The sequence below is a fragment of the Limulus polyphemus genome, unplaced genomic scaffold, assembly GCF_000517525.1.
Source record: "Limulus polyphemus unplaced genomic scaffold, Limulus_polyphemus-2.1.2 Scaffold1456, whole genome shotgun sequence".
Lineage (NCBI taxonomy): Eukaryota > Metazoa > Arthropoda > Merostomata > Xiphosura > Limulidae > Limulus > Limulus polyphemus.
This window is the reverse complement of record NW_013667066.1, coordinates 240,480-258,959: the sequence shown is the minus strand read 5'-3', so window position 1 is coordinate 258,959 and position 18,480 is coordinate 240,480. Positions and strand designations below refer to the sequence as shown.

Genomic DNA, 18,480 nt, shown 5'->3' with positions numbered 1-18,480 from the left:
GACTTAAAACGCTAGAAACCGGGTTTCGATACCCGTGGTGGGCAGAGCACAGATAGCCCTCGTGTAGCTTTGTGCATAATTAAAAACAAACAAACAAACAAACAATAATACTAATAAAACAATAGATTTAAACAGCTGTTTAATAATACTAATAAAACAATAGATTTAAGCAGCTGTTTAATAATACTAATAAAACAATAGATTTAAACAGCTGTTTAATAAAACAATAGATATAAACAGCTGTTTAATAAAACAATAGATACCTATAATATACTTATTTAGATTAATCGTAATACTCGCAATTTTTAAAACTTCAAAATTTTGGTTTGAATCGCATTAAACTATTATGTTTCGCAATAAGTGGCGAAGCATCAATATTTATTAACTACGTGGTTAATTAATGAGATTGTTCTTCAGATATGTTCATGGATTCTGTTTGTTTCGGATATTCGCGTAAAGCTACACGATGGCTTTTCTGCGTCAGCCATCTCTATATTTTTGGACTGATAGACAAGAAATAAGGCTGCTGGGCAACACCACTTTTGGGCTACTCAAATTGAAGAGTGCCATTTGACTATCAGTCCTAACACTCATTCACAGCCCGTAAAGTGCGGAGCGCAATTTTAAACTAACACGACACGAACCATGGACTCTTAGATTCGGAGTCCGACACACTAATTGCTCGCTCACGCCCCATGTTAATGGAGAAATTATTATCTATTAGCAGTTTTATCATAGGATATTTTAAACTGCAAGTACCAGTTTTACTTTAAAATAATGAACACATTCCTGAAAATATAGGGCCTGGCATGACTTGGTGTTTGGAGCGCTCAACTGAAAATATAGGGCCTGGCATGACTTGGTGTTTGGAGCGCTCAACTGAAATATAGGGCCTGGCATGACTTGGTGTTTGGAGCGCTCAACTGAAATATAGGGCCTGGCATGACTTGGTGTTTGGAGCGCTCAACTCCCAATCTGCTCGTCGCAGATTCGAATCCCCCCGCCACCGAACATGCTCGTCCTTTCAGCTGTGGGGGCGTTATAATGTGGCCGTCAATCCTGCTGTTTGTTAATAAAGGAGTAGCCCAAGAGCTGACAGTGGGTGGGGTTGACTGGCTGCCTTTTTTCTAGTCTATCACTGCTAAATTAGGAGCGGATAGCGGAGATAGCCCTCGGGTGGCTTTGTACGAAATTCAAAACATACCAAACTAATACATGTATAATATTATATGTTTTGTAAGATCAGTTTGACGAAAATATCTTATAAACATTTACAATACTATTACAATAAAATACCTCCGGAGTTTTAATCCAGTTGTTATTCTGGTCTATTTCACCGAGTAAAGAGTTTCGTTTTTTGGTATTGTTGGATCAAGGCATCTGAAAACATAGAGCTAGCACTCACTAGGTGTCAAAAAGTAGGGGATGTTTTTGCAAGCACGATAAGTAATAACATAACTATTCATTAATAATTTCACTTCCTTGTACTGCCAAGCCTATTAAAATCATAAAGAAACTCCTGAAGTTATTTTTTCTTTCTAATATTGGGCCCAATGACATTGAATTGAATTGTAAATTCTAAAATACACGTATGGTTGATAAAGGTCAACAACCGCCAGTTGGGGTTAAGATGCCACGAGAAAGGAGCTCGCATATAGTGTTAAAGTCTAGATATAATTTACGTAGATTTGGCATGCGAGAGAAACTAAAAAAAAAGGGGGGAGGCAATGAACAATCCACGGAGAAAAAAGTGTAAGTTAAAAAACTATACAACTTTTGACATTTATTCTTACATGCGAAGCGGTTTGGTTTTACGCTTACAGTTTTTTATTATTAAACATCATTCCGCTAAGAAAGGAAAAAACATGAATATTTTATGTAGCTGGCTTATAATAATAGAAAAGTTTAACAGGTAGATTTGTGATATTTATGGCCCCACAGTAGCACAGTGGTATGTCTGCGGACTTATACTGCTAGAAACCGGGTTTCGTTACCCGTTGTGGGCAGAGCACAGATAGCCTTTTGTGTAGCTTTGTGCTTAATAACAAACAACAACAACAACAAGTGATATTTATGTTAGGCGATAAGAACTCAGAGAAATTATGAATTATGAACAACATTGTGTTATAAACTGTTTTGTTACCTTCGTATTAAGAAAGAACAACAGCAGTATAATACACTTACATAAGTTGAAAATATAGTTTTAAAATAAATGCAATGTTTCTGTAAATGATGTGTTCTGTGGCCGGCTTGTCCATCGAGAAATCTCTAAAAGAAAAAGGTCACACATATGAACTTAGACCAATAAATCTGTCATGGTAACCCTGGAGAAAGGGAAAAGTAACCTAAAATCATTACAGTTGCATGTTGTTGTGTTTTGTTTCGAGGAGAATCCAACTTGGAGAGAATGTGTAAGATGAAATACTGTGGAAGAGAGTTTCTCGTGGTGTCTTGGAACAACTGGAAAAGATGTTATAACGTTTAAGTTCGAAAAAAAGGAAAATCGATCTTAAGGTAGAAAAAAAAAGGGAGATGGATCTTAAGTTCGAAAAAAAAGGAGATAGATCTTAAGTTCGGAAAAAAAGGAGATAGATCTTAAGTTCGAAAAAAGGGAGATAGATCTTAAGTTCGAAAAAAAAGGGAGATAGATCTTAAGTTCGGAAAAAAAAGGAGATAGATCTTAAATTCGAAAAAAAGGGAGATAGATCTTAAGTTCGAAAAAAAAGGAGATAGATCTTAAGTTCGAAAAAAAGGGAGATGATCTTAAGTTCGAAAAAAAAAGTGAGATGGATCTGAAGTTCGAAAAAAGGGAGATAGCTAAAAGTTGATGTGGAAAGCGTTCTCCTCTGGTCTGTGTGAATTCCTCGTTGTTCGGCTTCGCGGCGGATTGTAGTCGAGGACACGTAAAAGGACATCAGTACTACAGAGTTCTGACTCGGATACCAAAATTGAACAATAAAGAAAAATGTAAAATGATATCATATATATTTTGTCATAGCACTACTCTTCCCTTCTTTTATTACAAGTCTGTACTGTTGTACTTTGTGAAATAAGTCGTGTACTGTAAAAAACATTGTTGAAACTACACGACTTGAGATCTGTGGAACTCGTTTGAATGGCTACAAAAAATTAAAACACCACAGCCATTGTGGGCTAACAAAACAAAACACATATATGTTGACTTATGCACAATTTTTGTGTTGAATTGTATATATTATCTACATACACATAATGAAAATACGATATCACAGCACAACTATGTACTTACATCAACATAATTTTGGATGGAAAACTGCACGTCATTTGTGTTGCTAGAAAACTAACAAACTGATAGTGTTATAGTTCCCTCAACTTTGTGTATGCGTGTGTGTGTGGAACACAGTTTGCGTTTTTGTGGAATATGTTTGTGTTAACTTATAACATAACACTTTTTTTTAACATGTAGTTTTCAATACGAGAATAAAGTTAAAAGGTAAGAATTTTATATATAAATTAATTAAATGTATGTACATGAAAATCCCACCTTTTAACCTTTTCAAAACTAACTAATATGGTATGTATATTATGAAATGTTGCTGGTTAATATAGGCCTTTGGAATTAATGACCTGTGCAGTGTAATGTACTTTCATAGAAGTTTTACTCTTTACTTAAACTATTAAGAAATTAGTAACTTTCTTGATGATGCTTTTTCTAAAACTGTCAGTCAACCTACATATATTTGAAATGGAAAGTCTTATTTTCTTTAATTATTTCCCCTTCCGCTGAATCACTTAGGTTACTAAAAATATTTAACAACAGGCAAACGAAATGCCTATTTTCCATTTAACAATCTTTAGCCCCTCAGTTATTTTAAATGGCTTTTCTGAACAAAATAATCAGAATTTGATTTTAATATTTACGGCATCAAATATGATGCAGCTTAAAAAAATCAACCTATCAAGTTTTTGTCGCGTAATTATTCCTAGTAAATAGTTGTTTTCAGTATTAATTAACTGACCCCCCCCCCCAGTGGCACAGCGTTATGTCTGCGGACTTACCCTGCTAGAATCCGGGTTTCGATACCCGTGGTGGGCAGAGCACAGAAAGCCCAATGTGTAGCTTTGTGCTTAACTTCAAACAAACAAATAATGTTTAATATTTTTTTTATCTCTAACCATAAACAAATTCACAAACAAGAACACTAACATTCAAGTTATTCCGAAAAATAGAACACGTCATAATTCATTTTTAATCATGAATATTTTGTTATTAGACACTAACGAGAAAATACCGAATGCTTTCGAATTTGAGAAAAGTTTTTTCGTTCCAAAATGTACTCATAGTAAAAAAAATAATTGAAGAAAAAATTAGAGCAAAATTTCAACTCAAATATTTTAATGTCAGTATAACACTATTCAACTTGTTCACACTCGTAGAAATGTAAGCGCTGACTAGTAATGACATTACAAATTATCCTAAGCCACAACTTGCGCGTACTGATGTGTCTCCGCTTCTTACTTTAAAACTATTTTAGTAACAGTTTTTTCAGATTAAACTAATAAATCTTTACTTTTCCTAAGTCTCATATAAAAAAAACTGAAGGACTTAGAAGTATTTTTATTTTCAGTAATCCATAATATCTGCTTAAGAAGAGAATGTATTGTGTGGGTTCAGGGGTTTTATGAACTACATTTACATGGACTACACAAGTGGACATTTTTTTTTGAGTTCTGTGTTTTAAATCGGTGGAAATATCATCCATTTTTAAACTCTAAGGAATTGTAGTCCATAAAAAACTTCGCATCCAGTACATAACACTCTCACGAAAAGCAACCATGGTATTTTCACCAAAGTGTTATTAATATGTATTTATTCTCCTGAAAAAGGGAAAACATAAATTTGGAAGGTGTACACGTGCATTTCACATATCGATCTCAATGGTTACAAATGATAAGTCTTCACGAACTCGTGGATTTTTACTGGCACTCACTACACATAAACGTTGAGGTTCAGGCAACAGGTTTGTGCTTGTTTTATTCATCTATTTGGCCCAGCAGAAATACAAAAAATAGCATTTGAAACTGAAAAAAAAACAATAACAAAGACCCAAACCAGATATTCACAATTTAGAGTAAACTATTCTATTTTTTGAGCAGTATGACAAAATACCACGAGTAAAATTGCATAAATGATACAAATTGCAGTTCGATTTTATTTTTCTGGAGTCTTGGATTTTTTCTCTAAAGATAAGATGGCATGCGCAAGCGTGCTGAATGTTGTATTTAATTTACCATCCTTTGTCGTTTTATTGATTTCTAATCTCCTTCCTTCTCGTCTACTAAATAGAGAACGAAATGGGTTAGGGTAAATATTGCAGTAAATATGAGAAGATGGGTTAGGGTGAATAGTGCAGTAAATATGAGAAGATGGGTTAGGGTGAATAGTGCAGTAAATATGAGAAGATGGGTTAGGGTGAATAGTGCAGTAAATATGAGAAGACTCAAAATATGCTTAAACCTGTATATCTATCAGTTCAAGAATGAAATTAACACTTTATCTTAGCATATCCATCAGAATGATGTTCACTATTTATTTGAATAATTTTGTTATTAAACAAAAACGAGTCGTCTACACCTCTGTGGTGTATAACACATGCTTACGTTATATATATGCGTTATGTAAACTATTTTGTTGTGTGAAAGAATATGTTTTGGGTAACGGTGTTGACATGAAAAGTTAGGACATACTGCCTTATGTTTTAACTGAAATAAATTTGAAATATCTGAAAAAATATAGATATAAAAGAAGAAACAATATTCTGGTGGAAGTGAGTTGAACTTGTAGTTGAGGTATAAATCAACTTTATGGAATAAGAAATACAGAAAACAAATCAAATATATATTAAATATATTAAACTTGAATATTGAAAAATCCATAAAACTTTACAAAGATTAGGTTTTCAAAAGTAATTCAAATACACTGTGGGACAAAAGTTATTGTACAATTGATATTATACCGTTGGTACTAAAGAAAATATTACTAATTTAATAATTGTTTATTACAGAGAGACACGTTAGAAATTAAATCATGTTCGAAATGAAACAACTGTGCAGTAAATTGTGTATATGTACAACTTTATGCATTCATTGTTGTTTTGATCCTTTAACTTAAAATATAATTCATTGCAATAACTATAAACCAGATATACAAAGACAAACAAGTCTTACCTTCAGCATTAAAAGACTGTCCCTGTAATCCAAAAGTGTAATACTTTCAGTAAGTGTCAAGGTGATGTTAGCTTGTTCTAAATCTGTCACCAGTTCGTTCAGTGCCTGTGGGAAAATGTGGAGAAACTTTTGGCTGATTAAAGAAAACTTTTAGCGAAGTAACGAGAAAATATTTATGCCTTAATTTAGCTTTTTACTTATAATTGTTTCTTGTTTTATCATATAGTTATGAGTTATAAAGACAGACATTGTATTAAACTGTAAGAACGTAAAAAAACAAAAAACAAGTGAAAGTATTGAAATATATAACGGCCCTCCTAAAGGAGCTGACCCCCAGTGGCACAGCGGTGTGTCTGCGGACTTATAACGCTAGAAACCGGGTATCGCTACCCGTGGTGGGCAGAGCACAAATAGCCTTTGTGTAGCTTTGTGTATAATTAAAAACAAGCATATAGGAGTTAATCTTTAACTGTTTAACAGATTAAATGCAGCCAAGAAAACAGACTCAACCAAAATAGGTCCGTAAATCGAGCATTAAGTAACTTTGATATGATTAGAAATTTAATGTATTTCATTTCTTTTAAGTTATTATAAATCAGTGGGAAAATAATTGCTGTTGTAATTTCATAAGAATCTTCAATAGAAGCTTAATGATGGTGAATTCTAGTATTGAATGGAAAGGATATCTGCTTAAAAATTAGACAAGATATATATTTGAGATTATATCTTCTTCACACCTCTGACGTAAAATCTTTAAAGTACACTAAGAACAAAAGAAAACAACGCTCAGTGCAAAACGATTTTTCATTATATATTTTAAGCCTTCTTTCTTTAACAGTTTGAGCGTTAAACACTGGAAAAATACTGAAATAAAAATAGTGCTAGTGAAGGAGCTATTTTAAAAAATGGGACTTTGTTTCTTTCTGAAACTCTAGTAAATTTGCAGCATGCGAAAAAATTCTCTTTAGGTTATCAAACACAAACTTGAGATTTTAAACAGCAAACGATAACAGTGATGTCAACAGTATACTTTCTGTCACAAAGTGTAGTTTATGCACTAGCCAGTACAAATTAAATGGATAATAAGAGCTCAAACTATTTAAAACTAAACAAAAACTTTGGTTGTAATTCATGATCTACAGTTTAACTTAGACAAAAGTAGTCCTCTCTGTGGTCGGTTGGTTTAAAGCGGCGAGTCTTTCAATTAGTAAAATGCATTCTTATACACCAATCTAACTCGTGCCGAATAGTGGCCTTAGAAATCTAATTTTCATTTAGGAATACTCTAACAAACGCAATCTAGCTTGTGCAAACTAGGCTGGATTATCAAATGTGGCATTCAGTTAGAGGTACTTTGTTTTTGTTTTAACTTTCCAACCTTAGTTTGTCCAACATGTAGCGATTTTCGATATCCCCACCCCCCGAAATAACTAGAATTATTCTGGCTATCTTCGAGTTTACAGGGTATTTCTTTTTAATGTCTTGATAATGTTCGCACAAAGCTACAGAAGGGATGTCTATATGCGGTTGGAAGTGACAGACTAGAGGGAAGGCATCTTGTCAATAACACACTCACTACCAAGTCTTGAACTATTATTGTGTGATCGAGTAGTACGACACGACAGTTACTCTTATAACGAACCCAAGACCCGAAAGTGCTGAGCACGTGTTTAAGGAAGCAGGATGTCATTCAGGCATCTTCAGATTCCCGGTATTGGCACATTAAACACCGGGTCACGCCTGGCCACTATTCTTTTATTACATGACCGATATTGCGATATTTTATTTTGAGTTATATTTATCCTACTATAGCACCCACCTATAACGCACTGTAACTATGTTTTGGATGTTACATTCGTAACTCTTGAATGATACGACAAGGATACCTAAGGTTTGTTTCACTGTTAAGCACAAAGTTACATAATGGGCTAACTGTGCTGTGCCCAGAGAGGGTAAAAAAAAACTTAAGCATCGTTTAACCACGTCTTCAAATCCAGTGTATAAGCTCAATAATAATAATACTAGTTCAGTTTAAGTTTTAATTAAAATCTATCTACCAGAATGACAGGATTTTTAGATCTTTAAACAGGTTCATAGGCAATATAGTTCGTTTCGTTTTATGTATTTTACTCAAACTGATGCCAGTATTTAATACAAATTTTACCTTTGAAAAATAAGTTTAAATTTGTAATGTTAAGCAATCTATGGTTGTTTGAAAAATTACGAGCCAAAAAACGCGATCGCCTAAGCCAAGCTCTTAACAATTTGAAAGAGGAGCGATTGTAAATGTTTAGTTTTTAACCTTTCAGCTCTTGAAACAGTTATCGAGAGATTTGTTTCAGTACGCGATAGTCCTAGAAATGATAACTACAATACTCACCGTGCTTTCAGCACGTTATATTTTGTTCCTGTTCTTGTTGATGTATCGTTTTGAATCATGTGATGTTTAATATCACAATTTTCTTATATTTATTTTCCTGTAACTCGTATCTACTGTTTAATCTATTTAAGAAACTAATTTTTTTTTCTATATTTTAGTCTATCATTTGCTCTTTCTTTATTTTAACGCGGTCTGGCATGATCTGGTGGTTAGGGCGTTTGCTCCGTAATGTGACGGTCGCGGGTTCGAATCCTTGTCATCGAGCATGCTCGCCCTTTCAGCCGTGGGGGCGTTATAATATGACTGTGAATTCCACTGTTCGTTGGTAAAAGAGTAGCCCAAGAGTTGGCGTTGGGTTTTGATGACTATCTTACACTTCTAAATTAGGGACGGCTAGCGCAGATAGCCCTCGTGTAGCTTTGCGCGAAATTAAAAAAACAACAACAAAAAACAAACAAACTATTATATTAAATTGTATTTTATATTTCGTAATTCAGACTTTATAATATTAGGGTAACGTTTACGCATAATCTTGAAACACCCTGAAAAACATTTTAAAGTCCCACTGATGGGAAAATAAATAATCATTTCTGATCTTTCTTTTTTTTACACTCACAGTTGCATGGAAGTAAAAAAAAAAAGACTTATACATTTGATATTTTACTTTTATAGGGCATTTAAAAAGATATCTTAAACTTGGAGAACACAGGTGAGGGACGAAGTATCAAACGAGTCTTGGTACTGTTGTCTAAGCTGTCATCATGAGTAGAAACGATATCTTTATCTTGTGTTTTTAATTAATAACAGATGTCACTATTGTTCTTTAGAGGCTATTTACATTCTGTGGTACTTTTGAATTTGCGCTATAGGGTGTTTTTGTGTGTCTTATTGGTTGTTGCAGGCGAGAACTGGACTGTGAGTGGCTGCTTCAGCCACGTTTTCCAGGAACGTAGTCCATCTTATTCATCTCAACTGAATTTTACCTGGTAAACAGCCGTTTCATGTTATAGTTTCTACATATGAGTAAAGATGAGGTTAATGTTGAACTGTATTTGGTTTCTTGAAGGAACATCTAAAACTAAACCGAATGCTTTAAAACGAAACTAATGTTCATATGATAAATGATGTAGTTACAAATATGGCTTATTTGGACGAAATATAACATTTTCCGATGTGAAAATTATGGAATAATGGAAAGTAATGTGTTTTAGGAACATCTAAAACTAAACCGAATGCTTTAAAACGAAACTAATGTTCATATGATAAATGATATAGTTACAAATATGGCTTATTTGGACGAAATATAACATTTTCCGATGTGAAAATTATGGAATAATGGAAAGTAATGTGTTTTAGGTCAACTGATACAACAGAATTTAAGTCTAAATATGAATAGCTCCAGTTTGAATGTCCATATTTTTGTTTCTAATACACAAGAATTACAATATGTAAGGAGTTAAACAAATATAATTGCGATATCTTAACTCTGCCTTACCAGAGCATACAAGTCGTCAGCTTCGTGGAGTATTGCAACAGCATTCCAAGAAAAATACTTTATAAATGCTAAACGCGCTGGATTGTGGGAAGAATCAGGTGCCACCGTGCGGTAGAACAGGGGATAGTTTTCTTGATCACTAAGAGCTGGAGACAACGAGCCGAAGGATATCTGTAAAAAAGATATATATAATATTATTAAACTTTAACTAATGAATCATTAACAAATACAACACCCCCCCCAAAAAAAAAATTGTCGACGACCATACCATACAATACCATCTCAATGAACATTTGAAAAGATACATGAACTTTTATATATAATTTTTGTATTATTTAATATAGATCATACAGTGTTATTCAGGAGGATGTGTTAATTAGGTACCCTTAATTTGTCAAAGCTGATTTACAAATACAACACCCCGAAAAAAAAATACGACGACCATACTATGAAATACCATCTCAATGAACATTTGACAAGATACATGTTACTTTATATATACTTTTTTACATTATTTAATATAAATCATACAGTAGTATTCAGAAGGAGGTGTTAATTCGGTACCCTTAATTTTTCAAAGCTGAATTTTTATTCTTTATAATGAAACGACTTTGCGATTAGCTAGAAAGCATGATATTTGTTATTCATGAAAATTTAGAACGTTAATTAATAGAACGCGTGTTACTGCAACTGAACCGCTTAATAAGGAGAATAATTTCTGTGTTATTTTTTACACCACCTGTTTATTTTCTCTGTGGAAAAACCAAAACCAAAACGCTCTAGTACAAACATTGAAAACAAAAACAAAATTAACTTTTGTCTCTAATAATTATTATTTATTCTTATCAATTCGGACTTTTTCTTAGCGCATTTTTTTTAAAATCCAATAATAAACTTCTGATTATGGAGAGAAACGAAACATTCGTTTACAGTGAATAAACACAATGTTTATTTTGAAGTAAAACTTCTTAGTCAAAATTGTGATCATTATAAAAGTTACAGATGAAATATGAAGTACCATAATAACCATGTTTTCATCTTTTGATACCCGAGCTTTATGAAGTTTGCTTCTAAGAAATAATCTAGATAAGTAGGACATATTTAGTACTAATATAACCTGACTAACTCAGGTGTATTTATCCTTATACGAACAGCTCATGGCATGCTGGGAATAAAGGGCGTTTATTATTTATGACAGTACTAACACTACTAGGGCATCATTAGTACTAATATAACCTGACTAACTCAGGTGTATTCATCCTTATATGAACAGCTCATGGCATGCTGGGAGTAAAGGGCGTTTATTATTTATGACAGTACTAACACCACTAGGGCATCATTAGTACTAATATAACCTGACAACTCAGGTGTATTCATCCTTATATGAACAGCTCATGCATGCTGGTAGTAAAGGACGTTTATTATTCATGACAGTACTAACATCACTAGGGCATCATTAGTACTAATATAACCTGACCAACTCAGGTGTATTCATTCTTATAGGAACAGCACATGGCATGCTGGGAGTAAATAGCGCGAATTATTCACGGTTGTATTAAAAGCAATAGGACATATTCAGTATTAATATAACCTAACTCAGGTGTAATCATTGTTACACAAATAGCACATAGCATGTCGGGAGTAAAAGGTGTGAATTATTCGTGATAGTACTAATACTGATGTATTTAGATTTTCTTATTATTATAACCAGTTGTTTAAGCTGAAATATGCAACAACTTCTTAAAATTATTTATAAAAGCTTATAAAAACGAAAAAGTCAAGATATCTACAAATACAACAATGATGATATATTTTAAATTATTGTCTTATTTTCCATTTTGAAATCTAGATTACAATTCCATTAAGAGTCATTGAACTCTCTTACTTGTACTATGTTCCAGTAGTTGATAACTCTTGCAAGACGCTCAGTGACATCAGAAGCAGTAGGACCAATAACTGCCACCATTCGAGGTTTCCGGTTAATGGCATTGAAAAATGCATAGAGGGCGACACCAGAGTCACACTTGAAAAAAAAAAAGTTTTACTTTTTGTTTTCGATTGCAAAATTCTTTATAAATCTTTTAGATTATAAGTTTATCAGAGAGACAAATGTTTGTCTGTTTGCTGAGAGGCATATAAATATACTACTGTTTAACTTACACGAGTTTGTAATACTTTTTTTTTTGCTTATCCTTGATAATATTCTTAATCACTTCCCAGCAAATACCATTAAGAAGAGAAATCCAAATATCTGTATTCCAATCTTCGTTCCAAATGATATAATATCCTACAAAATTTACTGGACTAAAGTAAATGGAATCTGCCCGTTTCTTATAGAACTTATAATGGGTAGATTCTACTTGTTTTCTATGCATCAATAATGAATGGTTCTAACCTATTTTCAATAGCACAAATAATGGATCAAACAGCCTGTTTTTAGAGCAACAACAGTGGGTGAAAAAAGTTTTTGTTTTTTCTATAGCACCACAAACTAATGAAATCTACTTGTCTATAGCACCATTAATGCCATCAAACTAGCCTGAGTTTTAGAACACCAATAGTGGATGAAACTGGTCCCGGTCTGTTTTACTAGAGCATTATAGTGGAAAAAGCTACCATGTTTTCTAGATGGCCGATAGTGGATGAAACCGGTCCCGATTTGTTTTTCTAGAGTACTGTAGGGGAACAAGCTATCTTGTTATCTAGAGGACCAATAATGGATGAAACCGGTCCCGATCTGTTTTACTAGAGTACTGTAGGGGAACAAGCTATCTTGTTATCTAGAGGACCAATAATAGATGAAACCGGTTGCGATCTGTTTTTTTTAGAGTATTATAGTGGGACAAGCTATCTTCTTTTCCATAGCATCAACAATGGATGAAACCGGTTTGTTTCCTACAGTGGTAACAACAAAGGGAATCGGCCTGTTTACTATAGCACCAATAGCGGATACAATGGGATATTTTCCTAACGCTTTAATAACGAATGCAACCTATTTATTTTCTGTAATAACAGTGGTGTTTCATTTTAGTTGTCTTGTTTTTTTCAATAAAAATAGTAAACACAAGCTAGCTGAAAATTAATATGCTCGTGCAGCCTAACCTGTTTTTATAATAATAATAAATGTAAAATTTGACGACATTTTTACTAATATGGCAGCACTTACACGGTAAAATAATTCAATCGTATATTTATTATACGGGCCCGATTTGACTCGCAATCTGAGGGTCGCGGGTTCGAATCCCTGTCCAATCCAAACAGGCTCGCTCTTTCAGCCGTGGGAACGTTATAATTTGACGGTAAATCTCACTATTCGTTGGTAAAAAGAGTAGTCCAAGAGTTGGCGGTGGGTGGGGATAACTAGTTGCCTTCCATCTGGTCAAATTAGGGACGGCTAGCGCAGATAGCTCTCGTGTAGCTTTGCGCGAATTTCAAAACAAACAAACAATTTATTATACATTGAAACCTGTATTTTTCGTGGAAGGAACTTACTTTACTCATTACCAGAATTTATTTTAATATTAACTCATTTTCCATAACAACAATGGCGTATAAATATCATAAGAAACTCATTATAAAAGGGGTAATCTTATCTTGATAGATAAAACAAAGACAATGCGAACGTGCTTCAGAACTCTACGAAGGCAGTTCGTGACAGAGAGGTGTCTGACTATGGTATTTTGCTGTCCCTCGAGGGTTAATAGTGGGTCCAGAAATAAAATTGTCATCACTTGCTGTAGCTAGTCTCTCGGAACCAGAGAAACGCGCCGTGCTTTATCTCGCAGTCTGAGGGGAGGCTACCGACATGGCACACAATAAATGAAGACAAGAAGAACCATTCATTATCATACTGTTGAATTTTCAATGCATATAGACGAGTCTTAGAACAGCCTCCCCCCCACAAAAAAAAGATTATATCCCTTGTGTAAGAATAGAGAGGGATCGATTAGAATTTAACAAACCAGTATTGTGTTGTATATTTTTTTTAAAAGAAAGTTTTCACGTGAATTTCGGTTGTGTATTCAACTGATCAGTATATATTTGTAAGAATGATTTACCAACTAGTCTATCTATCTGTTACGATAGATAAGTGTAACATGATTAACAATACGTGGATATAATATATGCTATACCACAATTTATAGTGTATGAACATGTTGATATACAGTATAAAACATGGAATTTGGCGTGTTTAGAAAATTAGACTTAGTTTAGAACTGTTAAAAATGGTAAAACTACATGAAGAAGCATTTTAGTAAAACATATAGATTTGGTGGAGGATCTGAGGCTAAAGTTAACGTTTTCTATCGATCTTGGGGTTAATAAAAATAGAGGTACTTTGGTACTTCAGTCATTTACATTCGAATCAGCAATTTTCATAGCAAAGTCTGGATGTAAAAAGAAGAAATACGTGTTTAAATGTTCTTTTTTAAAACCACACAAGCTCAAAAAAAACCTCTTAAATAATCACCAAAGGTGTTTTTAAATACAAGGCATTATCATATTAAAATAGTTTTGATAAAAAATGGTAATATTGTAACAAAATAACAGGCTCAATTTTCTTCACTGCAAGTTCCGTAGTAGCTCAGCAGTAAGTCTGCATGTTTACACGGCAAACAATTGGGTTTCGATACCCGTATTGGACAGATAGTCTATTATGTAACTTTAGGCATAATAAAAACCCTCAACCAGCTTTGCTATAAAAATTTGATGCTTTAATAAATATTAGTGATTGATATACTTTATTTGATGTCAAAAATTTAATTTTTTTAATGTGTTTATAACTACTCACTGGCTGAAAAATCAGCATTATGATCTGACGTCTTTAAAGTACTTTATCTAATTTCAGTTAAGCTTGAATAACTAACAATAGGGCGTAGAGATTGAATTAGATATTCAAATTAATGATACGATCAAAAAAGGTTGAACAATTACTTATCGTGTGTGACTGTGTGTTATTCATTTAATTTTTAATCCACTGCACATTTTTCTTCGACTTATTTCTTTCTTTACAACACAAATCATAAAATCAGTAATCACTAATCTCAGCTCGTGAAAACATTCCCTTCTTACATTAAAATCTAGAACCAAAAAGGCTGAAGCATAATGTATCTGATAATCTAAAAGATAATTGTTAAAAAAACCTAAACCTAATAAACTTCTATATATTATATTATACTTAGATAAAGTAGATATAGAAAAAAAATCTAACTTAAAATATTATATTTAATCTAAACTCTCTTTTTTCAATCCTCTGGTTGACGAGTGTTAAGTTTACGTACTTACACGTCTAAAATCTAGGGTTTGATTCACCATGATGAACAGAACGCAGATAACAAATTGTATAGCTTTACGCTAAAAAAACAACAACGATTACTTTTTAACCTCCAACCTTATAGGCAGTGTGCAATGAAATGGTTAGTCTGAAAGATAGCTTTTCACGACCATAAACTAATACTGGTTTCAATTAATTGGCTTCATCTTTCTTAAATCGACGTAAGTAGTAACTTTTACTTTTCTCAATCCAACTAGTTGCTACATAGAAATTAAATCACAGCATTACTAAGCTTATACATTTCCTTATGTTATATTAGATCAAACAGTATTCATTAGAAATAAAATGTGTTTTTTTTTATGGTGTTGAGTGGTTTACATTTCGCGCAAAGCTACACGAGGGCCATCTACGCTAGCCGTCCCTAATTTAGCAGTGAAAGACTAGAGGGAGGGCAGCTAGTCATCACCACCCATCGCCAACGAACAGTGGAATTGACCGTCAGATTATAATACGCCACGGCTAAAAGGAGCGAGAATGTTTGTAATGACTGGAATTCGAACAGGCGACACACAGATTGCGAGTCGAGCACCCTGATTATCCGGTCATGCCAGGACAATCGTGACAGACCCTTGTCATAGCATGGTTAGTACATTTGATGAGCTTCCTGGTATGTTTCAGACTACTATTTAGGGTACTTATTCTATATGTAAAACTTATTCTATATATATATATATATAGGAGTAGATGCAGTTTTGTATGCAATTGAATGTTATTTAGGTGATTTTACATCTCCATATGAGAGTGTTAATATTTCTTGTCGATGCTATTCATTGTGCTATACAGTTGACAATCGTCTCTGAAACTTATTTGCCGGGCCTTTGCATTTTTATGTAGCTGTTTTACTTATATGAATATTCCACCCTAAAAAAAAAGGCAGTGATATAACTTTTTGCCACTGTCGAATGGTCGAGAATTCGTCAAGAATCAGATATACGGATTTGCATATTCTACACTCGTGTAAATAGTTCTTACGAAGTGAGATTAACCTTCCATATTCTCTGTTGTACTTTGAGAAAACGTATATTATTGATATACATATGACTTTTGGCGTATTCAGGATTTAAATAGTTTTCTGAATTATTAAAGTAATATTCCATGTACATGTTTGATAAGTTTATGTTGTATTTAAACCCTTGCTATATTGGCTCTTGTCTCAACTTTTCCGTTTTCGATAGTTTCAATATAGAGTTACACGTGTTCACTAACTTGTGTATTTGTTTGTTTATAATGAGCCTATGTTGTTTGGCATCATAGGTTTGAGAATAAAATGTTAAAGTATTTTACTTTACTTTACTCCAAAAATTAACTGTTAAGTGACTTAATATACCGATATAAAATTAATCAAGCCAGCATGAAAAAACAGAACCAGGTGAAATTAAGACAGTTAACTCCATTGTAAGTCTTATTTTATCACACTCAAGATTGTGTTCATTATGAGCTAACTTGAAAGTTTGTAGAAAACTCGAAATGTGTAATACATTTTGTATAATAAAGTATTTTATAGTTCTAGATACTAAACAACACGAAAATAACTTGACTGAAAGACGAATCATCGATGATCATGAACCCGTTATTTAGAGTACAGCAAATCATTCCAAGGATTTATAGAACATCAAAGGCCTGAATTCAACAGCTATAATAGAACGAATTTTGTGAAAAATATTGTTTATAAAAGACCGATATTAAGGATTAATTTTAACAGTTTTCAGATGGGGGTTGTTTAAGTAAATATTCCCCGACTCACTGCCATATGCAGTTTCAATCCCCAAAATTCTGAAGTTTATATTGAAAGACTGGGAAAAATCAAATGGTTTCTAAGTCTCGTCATCACATTTTTTTATTTTTTTTACAAGAGTAAGGACATATTGAAAAAGAGATGAAGAGACTAAGAACTTGCTATTGCTCATTGGAGCAAGCACCTTGTTACCCCAAGCAATAACAAAATCCAATAATACCATCTGCAGATCCGATTTAGCTCGTCGGTTTGGAAAAAAAAAATCTTTTCTGAAGGAAAAATATTTTTATTTCCAATTTCGCAAGACTTTGATTTCTACCATATTTTATGACGATTCCGAATTTATTTCTTATTTTTTGAATAGAATTAACATTCTTGCAATTTGATTTGAACATAAACTCTTAACCATTTGAACTATTAATAGCCTACATTGGAAATTATTCATATTCTTTTATACCATATTTGAGGTTAAAATGATTTTGAGATTATTATGAAAGTATAGAATATCTTATGGGATGCCCATACTGTTGTTATTAAAAGCTGTATGTAGTTGATTGTAACTAATTTATTGGGACACATCAACGATATTTTAATATATATCAAAGTATTAGTTGTATTATATTGCAAAATTAACCAAAAATCTATCAAAGTATAAAATTATCGTTCTAAGGAATTATATTTTTCGTTATTAATATTTTTTGATAACGTAGAGAGTTTTATAGATTTCGGATCTATTCCTCCGTCGATCAGTGTTAAGCTTGTGGCCTGATAGTGCTAAAACTTGGGGTTCGATACTTTCGTTGGGCACAGATGTGGCTTTGCGTTTAAAAAATAAACAGACTTAGGGTTTCGTTTTTTTGGAATTTCGCGCAAAGCTATTCGAGGGTTATCTGCACTAGTTGTCCCTAATTTAGTAATGATAAACTACAGAGAAGGCAGCTAGTAAACTCCACCCACTGTCAACTCTTGGGCTTCTTACTCTTTTACAAACGAATAGTGGGATTGACCGTCACGTTATAACGCTCCCACAGCTAAAAGGGCAAGCATGTTTGCGAGTCGAGCGCCCTAACTACCAGGGCATACCAGTCTAATAAACTTGTGTTGATCATGCTCGTTGGTTTTCAATAATTTGATACGATTACACTTGTTGTCTTGAGGTTAGGGGCCCGGCATGGCCATGTGGTTAGGGCGCTCGACTCGCAATCTGAGAGTCGCGGGTTCGAATCCCCGTCCCACCAAACATGCTCGCTCTTTCAGCCGTGGGTGCGTTATAATGTGACGGTAAATCCCACTATTCGTGGGTAAAAGAGTAGCCCAAAGTTGGCGGT

General features: G+C 33.5%; 1 pseudogene; it reads right to left on the bottom strand.

Moving 5' to 3' along the window:
- LOC106463663 overlaps positions 1–18,480 on the bottom strand; it is a 119,763-nt pseudogene that overhangs the window by 33,122 nt on the left and 68,161 nt on the right.